A 14,158-nucleotide genomic window follows, 5' to 3' on the forward strand; every position below is an offset into this window, starting at 1 on the left:
GAGATTGCTGACACAGAGCACATAGGGTGAGGGAGCTGAGAATTGGTTAACAAAAAGAAAACAGAATAGAATAAAAATGTCCTCAGGATAGCAGGCTGTGTCTAATGGGATACCACAAGATCAGTCTTTAGACCTCAATCACATTCTATATTGATTTAGCTAAAGGGATCAAAAGTTACACACTAAGTCCTTGAGATCCGCTGATCTAAAATTTGTTGATCCATGTAGGATCCAAGGTGCACTACTGGGAGCATGACTACAGCAAGTTCCTCCAGAGCCCTCTCCTGTGAGGTCAGTGAATCCTACCTGCTATGACATGGCAGATAGCATTTAATGTGCTGTCATATGGTGAAAATACCAACAGATTGATAGTTTGTGGCCAGAATCAAGATACGGTTCAGAAAGATAGTCAGCAGGCTGGTTACGATCAGGAAAGTGAGCTGGCGTGCAGCCTGCAGGGACTGGGGTTGGGGACAAAAGTTTAGAGACCTGGTAGGCTTGCAATTCTGGCAAGCTGAAAACCTATGTCCACGGAAGAGCTGACTGCTGTGTCGCTTTTTGTTGTCCACGTGGCCCTGTCTCTCACAGACTCTGAGAGTCCTTCCCAGACTGTTGATGATACCAGGGAGTCTTCTGGGCTACATGCAAACAGAAAGGCTGAGTATTGTTTGCGTGATGGATTAGAAAGCACCGGCATTTAAAATGACCTGGATGTCATTGTATACGATGTACTGAAACAACAGTTGATCTTTATTGCGAGAGGGTTGAGTACAAGAGTTGGTTGAACAAGGACTCGACCAGAGAATACCTAAACGATTTGGTCTTCTCGCCACCGGAGGTCACAGCGACCGAGGGAGGGACCCGGCGCCATCGCTGTGCGGCCTCCTCCCGGCAGGGCCGCCTGGCACCGAGCGGGACGCGCGATGCCGCCGCCTCACCTGTAGACGAAGCCGACCGCCAGCACCGTCGCCACCGCCCCGAACAGCAGCGGCTTCGCCGAGCGCCTGGAGAACGGCTTCATGGCGGCCGCGCTCCGCAGGCCGGCCACACCACAAACCCGGGCTGGATCACCCGGGGGCGGAGTGTAAAACTCCGGAATGGAGGCTCCTTCACTGGAACGACCAACACTTATCATTGATGAAAACATTATGTCGTTGATGGTCAGCGATGTACCACAAGGCTGTGTGCTTGTGTTCTACACGGCTGATACTCGTGCTGTCCGGCTTAAGTCAATGCCATGCTCAGGTTTACTGGGGACACCACTGTTGTTGGCCGAATAAAAGGTGGTGACGAATCAACATAATGGAGGGAGATTGAGAATCTGCTTGAACGGTACCACAAAACAACCATTCACTCGACGTCAGCAAAACCAGAGAGCTGATTATAGCCTACAGGAGGAAGAAACTGGAGGTTCATGAGCCAGTCCTCTTCAATGGATCGGAGGTGGAGAGGGTGGGTAATTTTAAATTTTGTGGCATTATCATTCAGAGGACATGCCCTGGGTCCAGCACATGAGTACCATTAAAAATAGGCCATGGCAGTACCTGTACTGTCTTAGAAGTGTGAGCAGATTCAGCATGTCATCTCAACCTTCCTTGAATTTCTATAGATGCACAGTGGAGAGTATCGAACTTTCTGCATACTGTGATTATTTAAAGAGGACTCACAGTTAGCGCTTATTGTAGGGTCTTTGTTTAAAGAATGATTCATCACGCTGTGTTCCTTGGCCGAGCCTCTGATGCTCAGTCAGAATTCCAATGAATAAACTCTTGAGGGAGTTAGGAAGGAAGTTGAGAAGCAGGACCACAAAGGTAGTAGCCTCAGGATTACTGCCTGTGCCACGTGACAGTGAGTATAGGAATAGAGTGAGGTGGAGGATAAATGCATGGCTGAGGGATTAGAGCAGGGGGCAGGGATTCAGATTATTGGATCATTGGGACCTCTTTTGAGGCAGGAGTGACCTGTACAAAAAGGACTGGGTGCAATCAAATCCCAGGGGACCAATATCCTGGCAGGGAGGTTTGCTAAGGCTACTTGAGAGAGTTTAAACTAGGATTGTTGGGGGGTGGGAACCAAACTGAACAGATGTAGGAAGAGGCGGTTGGTTCACAAACTTGGAGAAAACTTGGAGACTCTGTGTGAAGAAGGATAGGCAAGTAATAGAGAGGGGACGTGCTCAGACTGACGGTTTGAGATGTGTCTATTTTAATGCAAGGAGTATTATGAACAAAGCAGATGAGTTTAGAGTGTAGATCAGTACTTGGATCTATGATGTTGTAGTCATTATAGAGTCTTGAATGGCTCAGAGGCAGGAATGGTTGCTTTAGATGTTTCAGAAAGGACAGGGAGGGAGGCAAAAGAGGTGGGAGCATGGCACTGTTGATCAGAGATAGTGTCACGGCTGCAGAAAAGGAGAAAATCATGGAGGGATTGTCTACGGAGTCTCTGTGGGTGGAAGTGAGGAACAGGAAGGGGTCAATAATTCTACTGGATGTTTTTTATAGACCACCCAATAGTAACAGGGATATTGAGGAGCAGATAAGGAGACAGATTTTGGAAAGGTGTAATAATAATAGGGTTGTTAATAATAGGGAGATTTTAATTTTCCAGTTATTGATTGGCATGTCCCTAGGGCAAGGGGTTTAGATGGGGTGGAGTTTGTTAGATGTGTTCAAGGTTTCTTGATGCAATATGTAGATAAGCCTATAAGAGGAGAGGCTGTACTTGATCTGGAATTGGGAAATGAACCTGGTCAGGTGTCAGATCTCTCAGTGTTGGAGCATTTTGGAGATAGTGATTACAATTCTATCTCCTTTACCATAGCATCAGAGAAAGATAGGAACAGACAAGTTAGGGAAACATTTAACTGGAGTAAGAAGAAATATGAAGCTGTAGGGCAGGAACTTGAAGCATAAATTGGGAACAGATGTTCTCAGGGAAATGTATAGAAGAAAAAATGTTAAGGGGATATTTGCCTGGAGTTTTGCATAGGTACGTTCCAATAAGACAGGGAAAGGATGGTAGGATAGAGGAACCATGGTGTACAAAGGCTGTTGTAAATCTAGTCAAGAAGAAAATAAGAGCTTACGAAAGGTTCAAAAAACTAGCCAGTGATAGAGAACTAGAAGATTATAAGGCCAGCAGGAAGGATTTTAAGAAAGAAATTAGGAGAGCCAGAAGGGGCCATGAGAAGGCCTTGCGGACAGGATTAAGGAAAACCCCAAGGCATTCTACAGGTATGTGAAGAGCAAGAGGATAAGACATGAGAGAATAGGACCAATTAAGTGTGACAATGGAGAAGTGTCTATGGAACCAGAGGAGATAGCAGAGGTACTTAATGAGTACTTTGCTTCAGTATTCACAATAGAAAAGGATCTTGGCAATTGTAGGGATAACTAACTGCTGACTGAAAAGGTTGAGCATGTAGATATTAAGAAAGAGGATGTGCTGGAGGCTTTGGAAAGCATCAACTTGGATAAGTCACTGGGACTGGATGAGATGTACCCCAGGGTACTGTGAGAGGCGAGGGAGGAGATTGCTGAGCCTCAGGTGATGATTTTTGCATCATCAATGGGGACGGGAGAGGTTCCGGAGGATTGGAGAGTTGCGGATGTTGTTCCTTTATTCAAGAAAGAGAGTAGTGATAGCACAAGAAATTATAGACCAGTGAATCTTACTTCAATGGTTGGTAAGTTGATGGAGAAGATCCTGAGAGGAAGGATTTATGAACATTTGGAGAGGTATAATATGATTAGGAATAGTCAGCATGGCCTTGTAAAGGGCAGGTTGTGCCTTACGAGCCTGAGTGAATTTTTTGAGGATGTGACTAAACACATTGATGAAGGAAGAGCAGTAGATGTTGTGCATATGGATTTCAGCAAGGCATTTGATAAGATACCCCATATGCAAGGCTTATTAAGAAAGTAGGGAGGCATGGGATCCAAGGGGACATTGATTTGTGGATCCAGAACTGGCTTGCCCACAGAAGGCAAACAGTGGTTGTACACGGGTCATATTCTGCATGGAGGTCTATTCTGGGACCCTTGCTCTTTGTGATTTTTATAAATGTCATGGATGAAGAAGTGGAGAGATGGGTTAGTAAGTTTGCTGACGACTCAAAGGTTGGGGGTGTTGTGGATACTGTGGAGGGCTGTCAGCGGTTACAGCGGGACATTGATAAGATTCAAAACTGGGCTGAGAAGTGGCAGCTGGAGTTAACACAGATAAGTGTGAGATGTTGCCAGTGCACACCCTGACTGCTTGGCAACTGCACTGCTCAAGACCACAATAAATTGTAGAGTCGTGGAAACAGCCCAATCTGAAAGACAAACCTGCCTCACGGGAGATTCTGCAAATGCTAGCAATCTCAAGCAATACACATAAGATGCTGGAGGAAGTCAGGCAGTATTTATGAAGGTACAGTCGAGGTTTCAGGCTGAATTTTTGTGTTGTTAGCAAAATCGGCTTCCTCTCCATTGTGTCACAACCGATCTGTGAGAGGCAGGGTCAGAAGCTTTTTATGGATGATTTTTTAAAAATACTGCAAAGCTGGTGTCACTTGAAGAGGATGTTGAAGATACAATTAAATTCTACAAAGAGTTTATCCAATGAAAAAATGATGAAAAGGATTATCAGTCTAGAAAATAGAAACAGGAAAAATAACTTGCGAATTCTGGGTCTTGAAGAATCAATTGAAGGCGCTGACCCTACGAAGTTCTTTGAAAACTTTCTGAAACAGTTATTCCCTGTTTTATTCACTCATGAGCCAAAGCTCGATCGAGAATATCGCTCGCAGACTTTGAAGCCATTGTAATCGGCAGCGAGACCCAGGTTGGTCATTCTAAGTTTTCATGAATTTCGTATTAAAGACCTTTTAATTCACCATACCTGTCGACTAGGAATGATTGATTTCCATGGTTACAAGGTCAGATTTGTGGAAGACTATGCGCCTGAAGTTATGGCCGAACGTATGAAATATAAAGAAGTTATTTTGGAACTTTACAATAAAGGATTTAAACCATCCCTCTGGTTCCCCGCCCATCTGAGTATCTTTTTAAAGAACGGATTGCAAAGAAGAATAAAGTCGGTTGAAGACGCAAAAAGGGTTTCTGAAGGCCGAAGTCTAAAACTTATATTTCATATTTGATCCATTTTTTCTTCTGTTAATATGAATTTGAAATAAGGTTTCAATAAGCTTACATTTTGGCTGTTCATATACTCTCTTTTGTTATATTTTTATCATATCCCTTTTTGAGGCTTTATTTTAATAATAGTTTTCTTTGATTTTGTTTAAATCGACCCTTTTATATTTTTGAATACTGAGTTATCTTTCTTTTTATGTTGTGTCTTGGTAGGGACATTATTGGCCTTGAAGGATCGGAGTTTCTGTCAACAGGATTTTTACGGGAGGGAAGTGTCTGATTGTCTGACAATCGCTGATTGCCTGTTGGTCAGCCTTATGGCTTTGGGAGGGGGAGGGGGAGGGGCTAGGGTCTGTTTCTTTCTGGGAGCTGCATTGGGTTGATTATATGATTGCCTGTTTGACTACCTTACCTTAATAAGTTTTAATAACTTATGGCCAGATCTTTTAATTACATGATGATTTGTATTTAAAATGGTTCGAAATATTAACTTTAATTTGAACGTGAAAGAGCTGAATCACCCCATTAAACAAAACAAGGTGTTTGCTTATATTAATAAATTAGAAGCACCCATTATTTTCTTACAAGAAACTCACGTATGCAGCTGTGATAGTTTACATTTTTTTACTCAATGCAAGGGTATGCAATTCCATTCTTCGTTTAATACAAAATCATGTGGAGTTTTGATTTTTGTAGATAATACAGTTTCCTTTGTTCAGCATAAAGTTGTTTAGGATTCAAATGGTCAATTTGTTATTGTATCAGGGAGTCTAGACAATAAAATGATTGATTTTGCTACTGTATATGCCCCCAACATAGACGATCCAAGATTTTTTGAACATCTGTTTTCATTTTTGCCAGATTTCTGTACTTACTCTCTTGTAAAGGGAGGAGATTGTAACTGCTGGTTAGATCTAGTATTAGATCGCTCATCTGTCATACCAGCCACACTTAATAAATCAGATTTGTTTATCCAATCCTTTCTAATTAAATGTGGTATAGTAGATACCTAACGTTTTCTTCATCCGACGGACAGGGAGTATTCCTTTTTCTCTCATGTCTATCATTCTTATACCAGGATTTATTATTTTTTTATTGACAGTCGAATGATTCCATTGATTCGATCGATCTAATATAAAGAGATTGCTATTTCTGACCACTCTCTTGTACTTTTATCTCTAAATCTTCCTAGTCCTATCCCTATGAGTAGATTTTGGCAATTTAATTTAACTCTGTTATCTGATAAGGACTTTTTAAAATTTATGAAGAATCAAATTACTCTTTTTTGAAGGAAACACATTGGAAGAGATGTCTAGTGTGTGCGAGGAATATTGTGAGAAAGGGAGACGAGCTGAGGGCATGGATTGACACGTGGAATTATGGCATTGTAGCCATTACTGAAACTTGGCTACAGGAGTGGCAGGACTGGCAGCTCAATGTTCCAGGGTTCCGATGTTTCAGACGTGATAGAGGCAGAGGGATGAAGGGTGGGGGTGGCTTTGCTAGTCAGGGAAAATATTACAGCAGTGCTTCGGCAGGACAGATTAGAGGGCTTGTCTACTGAGGCCATATGAGTGGAGCTGAGAAACAGGAAAGGTATGACCACATTGATGGGGTTGTATTATAGACCACCCAATAGTCAGCGAGAATTGGAGGAGCAGATCTGCAGAGAGATAACAGACAACTGCAGGAAACAGAAAGTTGTGATTGTAGGGGATTTTAATTTTCCAAACATTGATTGGGACTCCCATACTGTTAAAGGTCTGACTCTGTTAATGATAATATTGCAATGAATAATTCTTTAGATCAATTAAGTATTCCTAAACTTTCGATAGATGATCGTAGGCAATTGGATCTATCCATTTCCCAGGAGGAAACCGCTCAGGCTATTCGAGAATTGCATTCTGGGAAATCCGCAGGACCTGATGGATTCTCTGGAAAGTTTTATAAGGCTTTTTCCTCCTTGCTTATACCACACTTATGTTCTTCCCTTACAGATTCCTTCAAGGTAGGAAGATTACCGCAGTCTTTTCACGAAGCTTCCATTTCGCTCATTCTCAAAAAGAATAAGAATCCTACTGAATACTCTTCGTATAGACCTATCTATTTACTCAATTTTGATACTAAAATTTTATCTAAAGTGTTGGCTCACAGACTTGAAAATATTATAGCTTCTATAGTTTCGGATGATCAGACAGGATTTATTAAAAATTGATATTCCCATTTTAATATATGGTGTTTGTTAAATGTTATGCATTCTCCATCTAAGGAAATATTGGAACGTGTGATATCTGTGGATGCAGTGAAGGCCTTTGACAGAGTTGAATGGAATTATCTTTTTACATCCTTAGAAAAATTTAATTTTGGACTTAATTTTATTCATTGGATTAAATTACTTTATTTATTTCCCTCTGCTTACTAATCTTCAGAATTTTAAACCCTTTAAACTCCAACGTGGAACTAGCCCTCTGCTTTTTGATTTGGTATTAGAACCCTTAGTAATTGCTTTTCGAGAGTCTAAAGAGATTACTGGTATTTTAAGGAGAGGTACTATCCATAAAGTGTCGCTCTATGCTGATGACTTAGTGCTTTTTATATCTAATGTTGCAATCTCTTTACTATTTGTTTTCCGTCTACTGACTAATTTTAGTCAGTTCTCAGGATATAAATTAAATTTACATAAGAGTGAACTGTTTCCTTTAAATAACTTAATACCAACTGATATTAACCTTCCTTTTAAAATTTTAAGAAAACAATTTACATATTTAGGAGTAACAATTACTAAAAATTATAAAGATTTATTCAAGGAAAATTTTTTAACTTTAATGAATTACGTTAAAAAACATTTTCTAATTGGTGGCCTCTTCATCACTGATCCCGAATTAATTCTACTAAAATGAATATCTTACCTAAATTTATATACCTTTTTCAAGCTGTGCCTGTTTTTATTCCTAAATTTTTTTTGACTCTTTGGATTCAATTCTTTCTTCCCATATATGGAAGAATAAAAAACCTCGAATAAATAAAGCTCATCTTCAAAAAGCCAAATAGAACGGAGGCTTTGCCTTATCCAAAATTAGATTATATTATTGGGTAGTTAATATACAAAATATTAAATTCTGGATATTACATTAACCATGAGAAATGCCCTATATGGGTTCCTTTGGAAGTCAACTCTATTACAAAATTTTCCATTATTACTTTACTTGGATCCTTGCTTCCTTTATCTTAAAATAAACTAACTGACAATGTGGTGGTCAAACATGCTTTAAGGATTTGGTTACAATTTAGAAAACATTTTGGTTTATGGAGATTCTCCCTCTCGGGTCCCATGTTTTCTAATTGTTTTTTAAACCATCTTTAATTGATCTACCTTTTAAAGAATTGGATAGATTGGGTATTAAATGATTTCAGGATTTGTTTGATGGAGGGAATCTCTCCTCTTTAGTGCAACTTTAAACAAAATTCTAATTCTTTTTTTTCGATACTTACAGATTACAGATTTTTTAAGATCCCAACTACATACATTTCCTACAAGTCCAGATAAGAATTTAATAGATACAATTTTTAATCTGAAACCCTTAGACAACGGTTCAATATCTTACATTTATGGTCTGCTGTTGTGACTGAAAAATGCCTCTTTAGATAAAATTAAAGGAGACTGGGAAAAGGATTTACAGATGTTCATATCTGAAGAGAGCTGGAAGAGTATTTTAAAATTGATTTATTCTTTATCATTATATGCTTGTCATTCTTTATTACAATTCAAAGTGGTACATAGAGTTCATATGTCTAAAGACAAGCTCTCTCGTTTCTTTGCCGATATTTCCCCCTACTGTGATAGATGCACTAATGGAGTGGCCACACTAATTCATGTTTTGGACATGTCCAAACCTTGAAAAATTCTGGAAAGATGTATTTCAAACTTTTTCTGTACTTTTCAATGTTACTTTTAAGCCCAATCCCTTGACTGCCATGTTTGGTAATGTTGAGGATGGTATTACAAAACTGAAGCCATTTAATTTGCCGGTATTGGCCTTTCTGTCTCTTATGGCCAGGAGGGCGATCTTGCTCAAGGGGAAGGAGGCTGCCTCACCCACTCATGTTCAATAACTATCTGAAATTATGTTGTGCCTTGATCTAGAGAAGATTCGTTGTTCGATTTCTGATTCTAAACATGATTTTCTAAAGTTATGGGGACCCTTTCTGAGTTATTTTCATAATCTTTGAACTGTTATTAAAGTATGGATCTGAGCCATTATTATTATAATGTTATATGGTATGGTATTTTTTTCACCAACCAGCTGATTGTGGTAGTGGGGGTAGATCTCTTTCAATAAAATACAATTATTTTATTTCATTCCACTTCATAATTCAATCTTTTTTTCTACATGATTGATTTGGAATATGAGATACTGTGATCATATTACTGTGATTTAAATGTAGTGTAATTTGTATTACTTGTATCCTTATGAATTTTATACTTGTATTCATGCAATTTATGTAATATTAATAAAATATTGAAAGAGAGGATGTTTATGGAGGGACTTGGTGGTTGGGCCATTGACTCACAAATTTCTACAGGTGTACCATGGAGAGCATTCTAACTAGTTGTATCACTGTCTGATGTGGGGGGAGGATGGCACTGATTGAAATAAGTTGCAGAATGTTGTAAACCCAGTCAGCTCCATCATGGGCACTAACCTCCCCAGCATCCAGAACACCTTCAAGGAGCAATGCCTCATTAAGGACCCCCATCACCCTGGATGTGTCCTCTTCTCATTGCTACCATCATGGAGGAGGTACAGGAGCCGGAAGGCACACACACAACGATTCAGAAACAGCTTCTCACTGTAATTCACAGATTTTATTCTGTATTGCAATGCACCGCTGCTGCATAACAACAAATTTCATGGCATATCCCAGTGATATTAAACCTGATTCCGAATGTCAAGGGTAGACTGTTTGCTGGAAATGTCATTTATCAGCCCATGCTTGAAAAGTGTCCAGGTCTTTCTGGACATTGAAATAGGCTGCGTAGTAGATTAATCACCCTCTGTGTGAAGGTTTCTTCCCGTCTCAGTATTATATTGCCTGCCCCCTCAGGTTGGAGGCCACCAAGAGGAACAACAGCTCATAGTTTTGTCCTGACAAAGGGTCTCGGCCCGAAACGTTGACAGTGCTTCTCCCTGTAGATGCTGCCTGGCCTGCTGTGTTCCACCAGCATTTTGTGTGTGTTGTTCATATTCTGTCTGAGTAGTCTCCAATCTGATGGCATCAACACTGATTTCTCTAACTCCTGGTAACCACCCCCTCTGTTGTTCTTCCCCCATTTTATTTTATCTCTGGCCACATTACCCATTCGCTTTCCCATCCCCTACCCTCACAATCTACATCACACACACAGTCTTCCTCCTTTCTCTGGTTTACACTACTTTTCCTTTATTCTGTGGTCCACTGTCCACTCCTATCAGATTTCATCATCTTCCTCTTCCATTTCCACTTATCACCTCCCAGTTTCACATGATTCACACTCACTGCTCACTTCCCTTACCTTTTTTATCCTAGCTTCTGCCCTCTTCTTTCCAGTCCTGACTAAGGGTTTTGGCCCAAAATGTCAATTGTTCATTTCCCTCCATGACTGTCTTCCTTTTGTGTGTAAGTCCTGTAAAAATGCTGCAAATTTCCAATCGATTACCTCTCATTCTTCTAACACACTCTTTACCTTCCTAATCGTCACCTGCATGTTGGCTTTTGTCCATTGACAATCTGGGTCCTTTGAACAGTAACATTATCCACCATCTAAAACCACTGTGTTATTTTGTTGTTGCATTGTTGTAGATCATTTTAGATCTTAGCATATCTTATTCCATCAGTATGAGTTCTGGGGGATAAGCATTAAAGTTCCCAGTGAGACTATATTGAGTGCCTTGGCTACTTTTAGAACATAGAGAAACATAGAAACTACCTTAAGCACCTTAAAACTCTACCCTCTCACGCTAGCCATTTCAGCCCTGGGAAAAAAGACTGATTATCCACATGATCAATGCCTCTCATCATCTTATACACCTCTATCAGGTCACCTCTCATCCTCCATTGCTCCAAGGAGAAAAGGCTGAATTCACTCAACCTGTTCTCATAAGGCATGCTCCCCAATCCAGGCAACAGCCTTGTAAATCTCCTCTGCACCCTTTCTATGGTTTTCATATCCTTCCTGCAGTGAGGTGACTAGAATTGAGCATAGTACCAGGTGGGGTCCTATATAGCTGCAACATTACCTTGGGCTCTTAAACTCAATCCCGCAATTGATGAAGGCCAAAACATCGTATGCCTTAACTAGTGGCATTCTAGTCACATTAACTAGTGCTATCAAAAACAACTGCCTAACCATCTAACTAATGTTAAAAACCATTAACCTTACCTGTCTGCTTTTTCTAGGTCTGCCCAGGAATGAATTTGGACAATTGAGTAGTAGTGTGAAATCTGTCTCTGGCAGAGGCCATTTCTCTGGATTTTGTTCCTTTTGTATTTTTAATCTACCACTTCCACCTCAGTGCTGCCCTTCAGAGCCACCGACGTAAGGTCGAGATGTTACAAAAAAACTAGAAATTGAAGGGGTGTGGGGGTCGGCTGTTGGGTTTTTGACGTTTATCTCTGTTTCTCTCCATACGGATGACTTTTGTAAACACAGAGTACACTGCAGATGCTGGGGTCAAAGCAACATGTACAAACAAGCTGGATGAACTCAGCAGGTCGGGCAGCATCCGTTGAAATGAGCAGTCAACATTTCTGGCCGAGACCCTTCGTCAGGACTTCTGTTGAGTTTCCCATCTATTTAATTTTAATTCTGGTTGTTTTACTTCATTTTTTGTCTTCCCTTCTGCCATCCGATTCCTAAACGGACATTGAACCCATGAACACTAACATTTTTACACTATTTTAATTTAACTACTTAATATACATATATATACTTACTGTAATTGGCTTATTATATATTATCATTTATAAGCTGCCACTCAGTTAATCAATGTCACTATATATGTCGGTGATAATAAACCAAATTCTGATTCAGATTCGAATACCTACCAGTTCCATGTTGAAGGTGTCTGATCCTGTCCCAACAGTCCCACAGTTAATGAATTCCATTTCAATCTACTGCACTCTGAATAAACCAATTTATTCACCCCCCCCCCCATATCATTTGTCCAGTGGAGGTCAAAGCCAATGAGTAGGTTCCTAAACCATCCATTCAATAAATTATTAAACAAATCACAGGTGATCTTGCCTGCCTCTGTGAAGGAGACGAACCTCAGTTTCCCCACTGGTTAATAATGAGGGATTTTTTAAAAAGTACAATCAGTACTTTTTGTATTGATGAAAATTAATTTTAAAAATCTTTCTAGCTCAGAAATGGCTAGCACGAGAGGGCATAATTTTAAGGTGCTTGGAAGTAGGTACAGAGGAGATATCAGGGGTAAGTTTTTGACGCAGAGAGTGGGGAGTGTGTGGCATGGGCTGCCGGCGACAGTGGCGGAGGCACATACGATAGTCTTTTAAGAAACTTTTGGACAGGTACTTGGAGCTTAGAACAATAGAGGGCTATGGGTAAGCCTAGCAGTTCAGCACAGCGTTGTGGGCTGAAGGGCTTGTACTGTGCTGTATGTTTTCTATCTCGGTCAGACCTGGGGAAAGTTGGTTTTAAATGGCAGAATCCGGAAGGTCCGCAGATTCTGCCTGACCCCTATTTTCGGGGCTTTTATTAGCGGATGTTTGGTGTCTGTCTGCGAGCCTCCCGGCACCACTGCCGCTGGGTAGCCCATAGCAACAGCTCACTGACCGCGTGGCCTAATGGATAAGGCGTCCGACTTCGGATCGGAAGATTGAGGGTTCGAGTCCCTTCGTGGTCGCCTTTTATGTTTTAAAGTTGTCTTTCATTCTTCCCAAACCAATTTATTTAATTGTATATGAAAGGTTGGAAACTGTTCGGGAAGAAACGATACGAGCCGTGTGAGTGCGCGTTTCTCCGCCCCTTTCCGGGGTATCCGTCCCGGACTGGGTTTCCCTCCTCCCCCGTGGTGGGGCAGTGGGTGAAGCTCCGGTCTGTATTATCTGCCACCCTCTGCTCTACCCACGTCCGGTGGTCCGGTTATTTATCATAATTCCAGGACCTTCGGCCGCTCAATCACAACCCGTCCACGAGACTAATTACCCCAAAGGGTAAAAAATATTCGTGACTTCGTACTTCCCGGCTGCAGGATGGGTCCCGGACTGCTGCTCGCCTGCATCCTTGAATGACCCGAATTTATTTCTTCCTTCTGTCTTGCCAGCTTTTCTCTTACTTCAGATTCTCGACGACGTCGCCAGTCAAACCTTATCTATAACCCTAAAGTTGAAGCCCCTGAGCTCATTGCAACGCCAGTGACACAGTCGGCCCGGGGTTCAGACCGTGAGCCGACGTTTTATGGAAGGAATAGAGAAATCATTGGCATATTACGATCCACGTGCTCCTCCGAGTTTAATCTGAAAGATGCTGCCTGGCCTGCTGAGTTCCTCCAGCATTTTGTGAGAGTTTTAAGAACAGCAGCTTCCCTTCAACTTAGGTTCTTGAATTAACCAGCAAAACCCCAAGCATTACGGTTCAGCCACATTGTGACCACTTTGCAGTAAAATCGACATGTTTTTGTTCTAATTAAATGTTTTCCTGTAAAATCTGTACACCTTATATTTTTCTGGTGGGTGCTGGCCGAGTAAGTCTCACTGCACCTGTGCATGCAAGCACTTGTGCATATGACCCGATGGACAATCCAGCAGTAACACTGGTGCGTTGTCCTTGCCACTTCATGTACTCTACCCACTGTGCAATAACTGGCACCAGTCAGCCCTTGACAAGATGTCAAAGAACTAGATCTCCCTTCAGCCTGTAAACAAAATTGGGCACGTGACTGCCGAGGCCTTGAGTAACAGATCTCACTGATGGCTGCGTGGCTATTGTTCCACTCTTGGGATCGGCCCTTTAA

The 14,158-nt window shown here is 41.1% G+C and overlaps 1 long non-coding RNA gene and 1 other non-coding gene across 2 annotated transcripts; both read left to right on the forward strand.

Annotated features, from left to right (window-relative positions):
- The first annotated feature begins 1,314 nt into the window (after positions 1 to 1,314).
- Positions 1,315 to 9,435, forward strand: LOC132380235 (uncharacterized). Its single transcript, XR_009507708.1, has 2 exons — positions 1,315 to 1,452; positions 7,139 to 9,435. It is a non-coding gene; the product is annotated as an uncharacterized LOC132380235 (long non-coding RNA).
- Positions 9,436 to 12,975: 3,540 nt separating this feature from the next.
- Positions 12,976 to 13,048, forward strand: trnar-ucg (transfer RNA arginine (anticodon UCG)). Its single transcript has one exon. It is a non-coding gene; the product is annotated as a tRNA-Arg (tRNA).
- Positions 13,049 to 14,158: the final 1,110 nt, after the last annotated feature.

The sequence above is a fragment of the Hypanus sabinus genome, chromosome 23, assembly GCF_030144855.1.
Source record: "Hypanus sabinus isolate sHypSab1 chromosome 23, sHypSab1.hap1, whole genome shotgun sequence".
Lineage (NCBI taxonomy): Eukaryota > Metazoa > Chordata > Chondrichthyes > Myliobatiformes > Dasyatidae > Hypanus > Hypanus sabinus.